Below are 11,974 nucleotides of genomic sequence, written 5' to 3' on the forward strand. Positions count from 1 at the left end.
TATTTATTATTTGCCTTAGGAGTAATTGTGCTAAACATTGCATTCTCTCTCTTTGGGCTCAATCCTAGAATTGATTTGGGCCGGCACAAGTCCCTTGCGCCAGCCCAGGAGAGTCACAAACATGTCATAAGGCATGTTTGCGCCTCCTCAAGAGGAAGCCAGGCCGGCGCTCCGAGAAGCGCTGGCCTGCAGAGGCTGATGCAAGCCTCTGCACTGGCTTTCTCTCTGAGGCTTGTGCTGACGCAAGCTGCAAAGGTAGGTGGGGGGAGGAGGGGAGGAGGCAGGAGGGAGGCGTTCCTGGGCCAGGGGAGGGCGGGCAGTGGGTGGCCCTGGGGGGCAGGCGGGCGAGGAGAGGGAGGTGGGGCTGGTATCTGGTAGTTATGCCAGATCCCAAGCCCCATTCCAAGGGAGAACGGAGTGGCTTCAAGCCGCTCCACTCTCCTCAGACTTGTGCCACCTCCAGAGGTGACGCAAGTCCAAGGAGACCCATAGGGGCCAACAGCCCTTACCCGGGGTAAGGGGAAACGTTTCCCCTTGCCTCTGGCTAAGCCACTCCTGGCCACTGTCCTGTGCTGGATACAGCGCAAGCCTCTTGGCTTGCCTGTTCTAGCGCAGGATAGGATTGCGTCCATATTTTCTCTCTTGCTTTCCTTCCATTTGGCTTTACTAAATACGCAGCTAATGTTGACAGTATTGAGAAGGGAGGAGACTGGTTTAGAGAACTGAAATCCTGGTACCGCAGAATCATTAGTAAGTAGGATAAAATCTTTGGTCCTTTCCAGTGCTTAAAATGTCTGATGAATTTTGGAGGTCAGTATTCATAGCTGAGAGATGAAAAAATAGCTGAGGGATGTTGGATAGTAATGTGTTGCTGTTTAGCACAGTGTCATATGGAAAGGAAGTTTTCAATTAAATGTCTTTTATTCTTTGTGCAGTGGTTAAGTATAAGCAACAAATAGCAAAGAAAAGAACCATGTGGGGGGGGGCAGGAGAGAGAGAGAGAGAGAGAGGAGGGGGAGGAAGAGGAGGACATAAACATTACAAATGCACACACATCCCAAATATATATCAAAAATTCTATCAAGTCCTAGAAGCACATAGCAAGCACCTTTGTGTCTCTCAAAAGATGTTTACAGGCTGTTAACATCTCTGATAAGTTGTGTTTCATTTGGCTCCCTAGCAGGCATCCTCATTTGTCTGATACCAATAAATCCAAGCTGTCTCTCACAGCTGTGTGGTCTTTTGAATCTGCCTTGGGAACTTAACGGGAAGATCAGAGTTTCTATCATACTCAAGAAAGATCCTCTGCATGGCTGTCAACAAATTGTGGCATGTGCTGTGAGTAGTGAAATATTCCCGTGCTTCAGTATTTCCTACAAATTACATTACCAGATTTCTGTACGGACAACTGTCCAACAGATAGATACCTGTTTTCTGGATGTTTCATAGAAAGCTTAAACAAACAAACCAACAAACAGGAGCATGAACCTCTGAAACAGTGTTGTAGGTCATGTTAGGATACCAAATGAAATGACATAGACCTGTAACTAAAGTAACAGCATGAAAAGGGAAGGGGTGCAACTTGTGTGTGGGTGTGGGGACTGAGAGGGAATTGGTTGTTCCTCCTTTCCAATATTTGTTTTCCTGGCCACTATTTATCCAGTTTCAGGAGAACTAGTTCGGGTTTCAGTGGGTTGTGTGAATATCAAAGGAATCTCAGGGGAATGATTCACCAAAAGATTTTTAAAAGACTGCCCTGGATGTATTTAAGATTGCATCGAAGGAAAAAAAAACAGTATATAATTATAGCAATGTTATTAATGTAAGACAAATTATCACTTAATGTTCTTTTTTTGAAGCAATGAGTTTTGAGCATATGGCACAAATACTAGTATATTGTTGACCCCTTTCACTGTTTACAGTGATTGTGTCATAGTTATAATCATGTATATAATAACTGTGCATAGAACTGTTACCAGAGAAATAAGCTTCTGAGAGATTGTCTCATCCAGTCTAAAATGTGTAGTGGGGAAAAGTTCATTTTTAAAATTAATTTATGGGCAGCCCAATCCAATCTGGGGCTTACAGTGGAGGATCTCATGATCTGCTACCCTATGTCTTGGTTTGGCATTGCAAAAGGCACACTGCTGTTGTGTGCTGCAGGAGCTAGTGCAAATGGATAGATGCCCCGCATGTGCCAAGGCTTACTCTGGCTCCACCACAGCAGGTAAGGGAGCTGCAGGAATGGTTCACAGGTGGTTTGGGAGATGAATGGGATAAGAATCAGGGCAGGAAGAGGCTGGTTCAAGGGCAGGAGGGGATGGATCTCAGTGGCAGTTGCACATGCTAAGATCCTGCCTCCCTTTCCCCAGCCCTACATGCCCCTTGAGGCTCCTCAAGCCTCAAATACACCAAATAAATGCTGGCCTAGGTTCAGGAAGACTCATTGGAGGCCAGGTGGCTTCTGGGGGGTGGGGGGTAAGTAAAACTATTATCTCTCTTGGGCTGTCTGGTCATCCTCCCCATAGGATGCAGAGCAACTCTGTTGGCACCACTGCATTGTATAGGCTGGTGGGGGATAGGATTGGGACATAAAAGTATTTATATCACTATTCTTCCTGGTCAGAGGGACTTAAGGCAATGCACAAGATACAATAAAACCAATAAAATCAAGAAAAATGTCAAAATGGCTACTTCCACTCTAGAAAAGTGGTCTGTATAAAGCCATTTTCAAAAACAATTGGAAGTAGGGCAGTTCACACCAGCAAAAATTTAACCATTCAGAAATGCGAGATGGGAGAATAGAGCTATTTACAGGGAGGCAATGCCCTCCCCTTCCCTCACGCTTCACTCTGCTTTCTTCAGAGCTGTAAGTGTGAAATAACAGCAAAAGGCATTAACACACATTGTTCTCTTAGGGGGAAGAGGGGATACCCACAAGTTCCTTCTCTTCTCTCCAAGCCATGGGCATAAGTCAGCCACAAGAGAGCTGTGAATAAGCATTCTGAACAAAGAATGCTTTTTTACAGTTTGTTTCATTTAGTGAGTTTTGGCTTTGTAAGTGGTTTATTACTTATTTTTAGAGAGGACAGGTCTTGCAATTAGAGCCAGCACATTTTAAAAAAGATTGTGAGTGGAAAGCAGAGCCTGATCATATGACACAAGAATGTTATTTTCCATATCTGCCTGTTATCGAGGAACTGGAATCAGCAGTGACGAAGATAATATGATGTCACTCTTTAATCTGGCAAGCCGAAGGAAACCACTTCCTCCATGTGTAGGCTGGCAGTCTCATGATTACCATTTAATTCTGAAATGCCCATTGAAATGATGTAAGAAATAAGAACTTTGGGGTTTTGTTTTTTAAAAAAATACAAAATAATGAATGAATGCTATTATGAAATGCGTTCCGGTAATGTTAGGAAATATGCTGGCTAGCCAACAAAATATACTGATTATCTAAAGGATTATCAAAAGGAGGGGTTGGTGGGGGACTGTACGCATGAGACACAGACATGCAGACCTGGTTCCTAATTTTAGCTGTTTCCCTGAACAACACAGAAAACTTCCAGACATTGTTGGAAACTTGCGTTTTCATTTCACTTTCCGTGAGCCAGTGATGAGGAAATAAAGGTTCACTTTCGGGTCTGGATTTTGATACTGGGATGTTCAATACAAAACTCTGTGTGTGTGTGTGTGTGTGTGTGTGTGTGTGTGTGTGTGTGTGTGTGTGTGTGTGTGTGTGTGTGTGTGCGCGCGCGCGCGCGCGCGCACATATGTACAGGGGTGCAGTTCTTAAGCTTTGTTTCACGCTGAATATATAGTATGCATTGGTTCATATCTGAATGACCATCACTTGATTACATAGGAAGCTGTCTTGTACGGAGTCAGTTCATCTAGCCCAGGACTGGCCACTCTGGCAGTGGCTTTCTCCAGGTTGTCAAACCTGCGGTACTAGGGTATTTGCATCCTGGATTGTTGTGTCCTGGTCATCTGCATCCTAGTCATTGGCATCCCTGGACATTCACATCTGGATTTTTTTTGCATATCGGTCATTTGCGTCCCACTATAACTGGGCAACAAACCCCATAATATATCTCCTAGCATCTTATCCCAGCCCTAACTCTATTCCTACCTTTGCATTTTTTACAATAAAACAGTACATCAAATATAAATATACACATCTTGGGGCACAAATATGCGGGATTTCAAAAAGAACAGACATGAATGTCCAATACAGGGACACATTTAACAGGGACACAGTTGACCAGGACACAATGGTCCTGTCACTCAGGTCTGCTACCTGAAATTCTCTTTTTAATTGGAAAAGTTAGAGATGAAACCTGGGCCCATCTGCAAACAAAGCATGTACTCTGCTCCTGAATGGTAGCCCCTTTTGATTTCTCTGCCCTTGATTGCTGTGTATTTAACAACTGGCAGCTGCTGAAAGGGTGAACTGACCAGGAGCAACCAGTGAAGCAATTTACTAGTGTGATTCACAGGCTGTCATTGCAGAGTGATCGAGGGAGAAGCGTGGGGGGGGGGGCACTTCATGACCTGCTTTCTGTTTGCAGCACCAGCCAGATGTTGCTTTTCCTCTTTCAATCACAAGCAGAATTGCAAAGTGCCTTTCACACAACAGCGGACATTGTGTGCTTTTTGGGGCACAGCAGGCGAACCCTCTTTTCTGTTTCTCCATGCCATTTTGCAGCCAAAATCTGTGCCCCCAATTTCCCGTTTAACCCCTAAAGCAGTGGTTTTCAAACTGGGGCATCACAATGCCCCAGCCTGAAGGCCCTGGCCTCTGCCCCCTTAAGGGGCAGGGGCAGGGAGGAGGCAGCTATGTGATCCCCAGGATCGTGTCGCTAACGGGGCTGCAGGGACTAGGTTGTACTCACCAGTTCCTGCAGCAACCTTCCCGGGGTGCGGGGAGCCCTGTGCGAGCGTCTGTAGGGCTCCCCAGGCTTCTAAAAGTGAAAGTGGAGCAATCGTGCTCCACTCTTGGTATTGTGGAGGTGGAGTGCGATTGCTCCACTTTCACTTTTGACAACCTGGGGAGCCCTGCAGACACTCGCGCAGGGCTCCCCGCACCCCAGGATAGCTGCTGCAGGGACTGGTGAGTGCATCCCAGTCCCTGCAGCCCCCCTGAGCGACGTGATCCTGGGGATTGTGTTGCTGCTTCCTCCCCGCCCCCACCAAGACTTACTGTGGTTCAAACTCTCCCTGAGAGTTTGTTTGAAAACCGCTGCCCTAAAGTGTCACTGGCCACAGTGAAAGTTCAACATTTAAATAACCACTCTGGGGTTTACATTTTCAGTGGGGAAATGGTGTGGCGGGAAAGGATTAAATGTCCCCTACCTCTGTGCCATGGCTCTAATCCAAACTGCAACCACCACCACCCTCCAGCTACTTTGTGTGCATAAAGATAAGCTTTTAACTATATTGTCACATGATAAGCATAACACAGAGTTTAGGGTCATATATCAACTAGTGGTAATTTCAGCAGTCAAATGGAAGTTCAAATCCACCCAGAAAGAGACACATTACTGAAGTTCACAGCCTAGTCCTAACCAATTTTTTTCGAACCAGAGCAGCCACAATGCAGCCTGATGGTAATTACCTTGAGGAGACCTCTGTGACTGCCCCCCCCCCCACTGCAGACTGCAGCTTATGCCCCATTGGCACAGCTGCATCGGTGCTGGAATGTGTGTTAGGATTGGGCTGTCAGTTTCTTGCAAATCTGTGGGGTGGTCACATGTTCACAATCATCACTTGATGACTGGAACACGCTTGCTTCAACGCAATGCTCCATTGGACTCTCATAGACCTGACACTACAGACAGAATTTTCCTGTAAATATCACCTCAGGCTCAATGTTTTTCAATTTGTTCAACTGCCTCAGTTCAACCTAGGGCCCAAATGCACATTATATTACATGTGTGAGCTGGCTGGTGTGCTTGTTTCTTCATCAATTAAACAGCAGCCAGATCAAGACTCATCAGGATTATGACTGTGGTGTGAGGGCAGTAGGAGAGATTTAACAATTTCCACAGCAATTATCCTAATCTAGATCAGCCCCACCCCTGGGTCCTATTCCTCTTGGAGGACAAAATTGGAGCCAATCTTTTCCGGGGGAAATACAACCATGGGGATCCTCAATCTGGATTATGACTATGTTGGGGAAAGGGTTAAAAGCCCTTCTCCTTGATCATCAGCTCTCTGATTGCAATTTAGGGGGAAAACATAAAAATTAAAAAAACGTTCAGGGCCAAAGTCCACGTGTAACTTACCATGTAGCCTGACCCTCAGTTTATTTATTTGACTGCTAGTCTACCATGTGCAGAGGAATCAAGCAATACCCAGGCATGTGAGAAGTACTATCTCTGAATAGTCACCATGATAGCACCCTAGACTAAAGTGATACATACAGTCATTACCTGGCATTTGTCAGCACTACGTTTCTGTTGCTGTCAGCCCCGCTGAGTTTATTTAAGGAAGCATGTGACAGGACAGGCAAGTGAATCTCAACCTCCTGAGTTTTAGCCTGGTGCGTTTCAGCGCAAGTACGCTCTTCCTCTTTCATGGTTCTCTGATAGGAATGTTTTTGACAGTGCTACAAGCCTAACACTACAGGGCCTACACTGTGGGAATGGCTATGTTTTTCTACAGAGAAATTTCCTGTCATGTTGAATTTGCAGACATATTGGAGCTGGAAGGCTTTCCGAAGGAGTTTGCAACCAGCTGTATAGGGAGACTGTTCTTCAGACTTGGCCTGCTGCTTTCCTTAGTAAGGCAGAAGTGAGGAAAGCTTGTCCTGTCAATCAACCCACACAGGCTCAGGGCTCTCTTGCAACTTCCCTCTCTTGGTAGGGAGTGCCCTGTTTACCGCCATCTACTGACAACAAAATATTGAAGGGCTGTTTTGCTCTTTCTGTCCCATCCCTGTTTCACAGGGCTTCATATTCTGGCAATCAACTCCATTCAGATGACTTGCAATCAGCTCAAATTCATTAAGCAGAATCTTTGACAAAATACCCTTTGTCAATACCAGTGGGCAGTGGTTTTCAAACTCTCGTGGAGAGTTTGAGCCACTGTAAGTGCTTGCGGGGGCAGGGGGGAGGCAGCAGGGGCGGGGGGAAGGCAACTGCGTGATCCCCAGGATTGCGCCACTCAGGGGGGCTGCAGGGGCTTGGGTGCACTTTTCCAAGTCTCCTGCAGCCTCCCGGGGGTGCAGGGAGCCCGGCGCGACCTTCAGCAGGGCTCCCCGCAACAGTGAAAGCGAAAGCGGAGCGATCGCGCTCCACTTCCACTTTAGCAGAGGCGGGGCGCGATTGCTCCGCTTTTACTTTCACTGCTCCGGGGAGCCCTGCCGAAGGTCGTGCTGGGTTCCCCACACCCCCGGGGAGGCTGCAGGAGGCTTGGGTACATGTACCCAAGCCCCTGCAGCCCCCTGAGCGGTGCGATCCTGGGGATCGCGCCACTGCCTCCTCCCTGCCTCCAGGCTGCCCCCGCCCCTTAAGGGGGCAGAAGCCAGGGCCCACAGGCTGGAGCGTTGCGACACCGCAGTTTGAAAAGCCCTGCCTGTGAGTAATACCTGTGTGCACTCTGGGGATTTGCAAAAGCCAAACTCTAGAGTAGTCTGTTTAAGAATAATGTGTGATCCAGCCTGACTCCAATGAACAATAAAGATATGATATTGTTTTACATTTGTGGTTAAATTGACTTTAACCACAGTCAATTTTCCAGCTCAAAAACCGATCTTTAGGTCAATAAAGGTTTTTGTCAATGAAGGCAAAAAGAAATTTCTAGACTAGGGCAGCTATTGGCTTATATGTTTCTCTGGTACCTCGTAATAGTAGATGCCACTTGGGCTGCCTGTGACTTCAAAGAAAGCTATTTTGTGGGACCTCCAGAGAAAAACTGAATGTTTTCAAATATTTGAAATTAGCCCCCATCTCCTCTTTGCCATTCCAATTTAGAATGGGAAATTTGTATTGTTTTGATTTTGGCAGGCATCAAATGTGAAATCTCTTAAGATATCAACCATAAAAAAAAAATACTACAAACCAGTGCATGGCAATTCAATACAGTCAAATATGAAATTTTGTTCCAGCTGTTAAAGGAAATGGCTGCACATATCCCTCAACCCTGTATTACTTCTGCAGAGCCTATCTCTGATTTCTTCACAGAAAGAAATAAAAACCAAATACTTTAGAGAAAAAAAATGTTTCTTCAAACCAGTAAACTATTGCTCAGGCAACAGATCAACCTTGCCATAATTTGCATATACTGAATGAACCTTAACTTTCAAAATTTTTATTTATGTGGGATAAAAAAGCAGAGATGCTGACTGCCATCTTTCCCAGTTCTCATTTCTCTGAGGTCAATGTCTCCCATCAGTTTTGAATGGGACAGGTCACAGAGAACTTCCCTGGATAAGACTGCAACTATTTTTCTGATAGTCCAGAAGGCTGAACTCATATTATCTAAAGAAGATTTTTCAGGAAGTGGATATTGTGCATCTTGAGTCGACAACATCAGATTGTGATGTGTTTGAGCTGAACATGTTCATCAAGGGATATTAAGAATTGTGGACAAAGTAATGTTTGTTTCTTCAAAGCTCACGCTAGAAGTTATCTGGTCAGATGTGAAACTTGTTTGAAATATTTCTTTATAACAGTTCTCTAGCAGAATGCTCTTCCCAATTTTCAGCTTCTCATTTGCACTGATCTTCTCTTCAGGGTATATTATCTTAAAGGCACTTTCTAAAAAAACAAACAAACATGCCAAACTCTTCCAACTGCATCATGATGAAACCTGGTATTCTCACCACCCAAGTCTCCATTCTTCCAGTGTGGCACCTGCTGTATCCCACAGATGAGTTTTGGCCTCTGGAGGCCTCCTCAGGGTAAGGAAGCATTTGTTCCCTTGTCCTGTTCCCAAGCCCATGCCAAACTGCTGGGTCCAGTCAGACCTGTGCCAGGTATACAGATGGTGCAAGTTCACTTGCACCTAGGTTGGGGGATCAAGGCTGGGAAGGGGGTTAGGATTCCACTTTGCATGAAAATCCATGAACACATAACATATAGGAACTAAAATACACTGTATCTATGGCAAGCCTCATATATTAATTTTAATTAAGAATCCAATCCTAGGTATGTCTATTCAGAAGTAAGCCCCATTTAATTCAGTGGGATTTAGTCCTGTGTAAGTGGGCTAAACTGCAGCCTTAGTTTAGCAGTGACTGAAATCCCATGTTGACAATATCAAGAGAAAAAAAACCCCACATACATCCTAACTGAATTAAAATTAGTAACAACTTCTCACCCAAACAGAGCTGGATTCTGTTCCATTCATGATTAATCACAGCCACTGTTGCTATTGTTTCTATAATATTCTCTACCAAATAAAATCTGCCATCACTTTGTATGTAAACAGCAGAGCTTCTTTAGTCTTAATGCATCAGGACCAACTTTACCTATTAGACTCCTAAACAGATCCCAGGAGAGCAGAGGTTGAGGTTCACGTTAGATAGGGATGTAGAGAAGAGAACAGATTTCACCAGTTCTTGGATATATTCAGGACTGAATTGCTACAAGAGCAGTGTATTTTAAGAACATTTATTGTGATTATTAAATAGCTCATAGTAACGACAACAGAGTTATCAACACTGGACAAACAGTGCCCCCTCCCTTTTAAGCAAAGAATTTGTGTCTTTCTAGAGCTGAGATGTACCCAGGGTTACCGGGCTGCAACCCAGAGCTTTCACAATCAGGAGAAAGTGGGAGACACAGCTGTTGTGGATTCTCTCACCTGTCAATCTCCTCCCCTCCTTGCTGTGGCAAGCAAGACTTCAGATGTTCCCACACAGCAGCAGCGAAGGGGTCACACCAAAGGGCTAGGGCAGTGGTTCTCAAACTCTCTGCCAGTTCTTGCGTGGGCAGGAGGGGGGAGGCAGCAGGGGTGGGGGAAGGCAGCAGCGCGATCCCCAGGATCGGGCCTGCTCAGGGGGACTGCAAGGGCTTGGGTACACTCTTGGGTCGCACCGGGCTCCCTGCACCCCTGGGGGGCTGCAGGGGCTTGGGTACATGTAGCCTGCAGCCTGTAGCCCCCCTGAGTGGCGCGATCCCCAGGATCGCGCCGCTGCCTCCAGGCTGCCCCCACCCCTTAAGGAGGCAGGGGCCAGGGCCCGCAGGCTGGGGTGTCATGATGCCCCAGTTTGAAAAGCCCTGGGCTAGGGAAAGAAGAGACAGGGGGAGTCTCCCACTTCCTCAGTAGTTTTAAAGCTGCAATGTGAATCTCTGGGTTGCTAGTTGGCATCCTGATACACAAATAAGGAAGCCCCCAAATATGGGTTCCCTTTAGGATTTCCTGTTACACCCCTGAGGAGGCTCCCATTCAAAGAAGTGGGGAGAAACTGAGTGCTTTTGCACCATAACCTGCAGCAATGGGAGAAACAGCAGCAAGTGACAAGCTAGTTTCTTTTTGTGGAAACAAGCCCACTCATGAGGGAATATTTTGTGAGCCCTCATTGGCTGGGGCTGGCCATCCAAGTGACTATTCACATCCTGTGATACTGCAATGAATACACCCTTCCCAAGTCAAAGGCATAATCCTTTCCTTGAAACATGCCAGTGTATCTCTCGTATGCCAGTGCAACAACAGCCCTGCCAGCATAGAAGTCTGCCTGCTGATGGGTACACAATGGATGCCGGCGCAATGTTGGAAAAATGTCATGCTGATGTAGCTTGGACATCATTCAGATGCCACTGAGACTCTGTAGATGGTAAAGCAGGGAAAAGATTGGGAAGTGACAGGGGAGGGGTCGGAAGGTCATGGGAGGGACAAGGAGGAGGCCATGTTCACAGTATACTACCTCCTTTTCAGACAATGGACATGCCCCGATGCCAGAAGAATGCTACACCCATGACAGAGCTGGCACAGGTTGGTGGAACCCCATAGGAGATAATGGTGAGGGGGAAAAGAACAGAAAATTGCACCTCCTGCCACCCCACTGCCTATCTACTTTCCTATGATGGAGCATGTTTGGCAGCCAATCCCACCACACACATCCCAGTACTAAAGACCCTGCCAGGGAGGTTATAGTTCCCATGAGAAGATGTGCAGCATGGGGCTTCACCTCTCTGGTCTCTCAAAGGGGAACTCTAGTGGTGGGAGCTGTGGCACACTGATGGAGTACTTCATGCGAACATCCTCCTGTCCCCTGCAACATGTATAGCAGGATACTCTGTAAACACTTGGTTGGCAACCTTCAGTCTCGAAAGACTATGGTATAAGCCTACAGCACCCGGTATTCCCAGGCGGTCTCCCATCCAAGTACTAACCAGGCCTGACCCTGCTTAGCTTCCAAGATCAGACGAGATTGGGCATGTGCAGGGTAACATCTCTTCAGAATTCTGATTGTAGATATTCTGCCTGAGGAAGACTCCACAGATAGACACCCAACTGGAACCTCTACTCCACCAATCCAACAGGGAAGTAAGCACAATGCACTGCATACAGGTAAGCAAAGGGAATTCCATGCTGCAAGGTATTGATGCTGCACCTTCTTCTCATTTCTCGACCCCCCACCTCCTAACCCCTCAGGATTATCCCATGTGCCTCTGCTTTCAACGGTGCTGCCTAACCATCTACGCCTTTCACAACAGCTAAGAGCAGGGAATGTCCACTCGCTTTTGGCAAATGCATGGGACTCCGACTATTTTTACTGTTGGCCACACACTTACTGGAATCTCTTTTGTTTTTCAGGACTGCACCAGTGCTACAGGATGTATGGTCATCCCTACCCGAGGGGGAAAGATAATGTCCAAAGCCACTATGCTGTTGCCCCCTACAGAGCAGCACTGCATGTACACTCTGGTGGCACTACTGTCCCTCACAAAACACCAAGAATGCATTTCAAGCCAGAGAACAGATGCGACCAAATGCTGTTGTCAAGGTCCTATTACTCTCT

The 11,974-nt window shown here is 46.5% G+C and overlaps 1 pseudogene; it reads right to left on the reverse strand.

Annotated features, from left to right (window-relative positions):
* Positions 1-11,296: 11,296 nt before the first annotated feature.
* LOC136654576 (5S ribosomal RNA) lies at positions 11,297-11,415 on the reverse strand (annotated as a pseudogene).
* Between the last annotated feature and the right edge of the window lie 559 nt (positions 11,416-11,974).

Source organism: Tiliqua scincoides, chromosome 5 (genome assembly GCF_035046505.1).
Source record: "Tiliqua scincoides isolate rTilSci1 chromosome 5, rTilSci1.hap2, whole genome shotgun sequence".
Classification (NCBI taxonomy): domain Eukaryota; kingdom Metazoa; phylum Chordata; class Lepidosauria; order Squamata; family Scincidae; genus Tiliqua; species Tiliqua scincoides.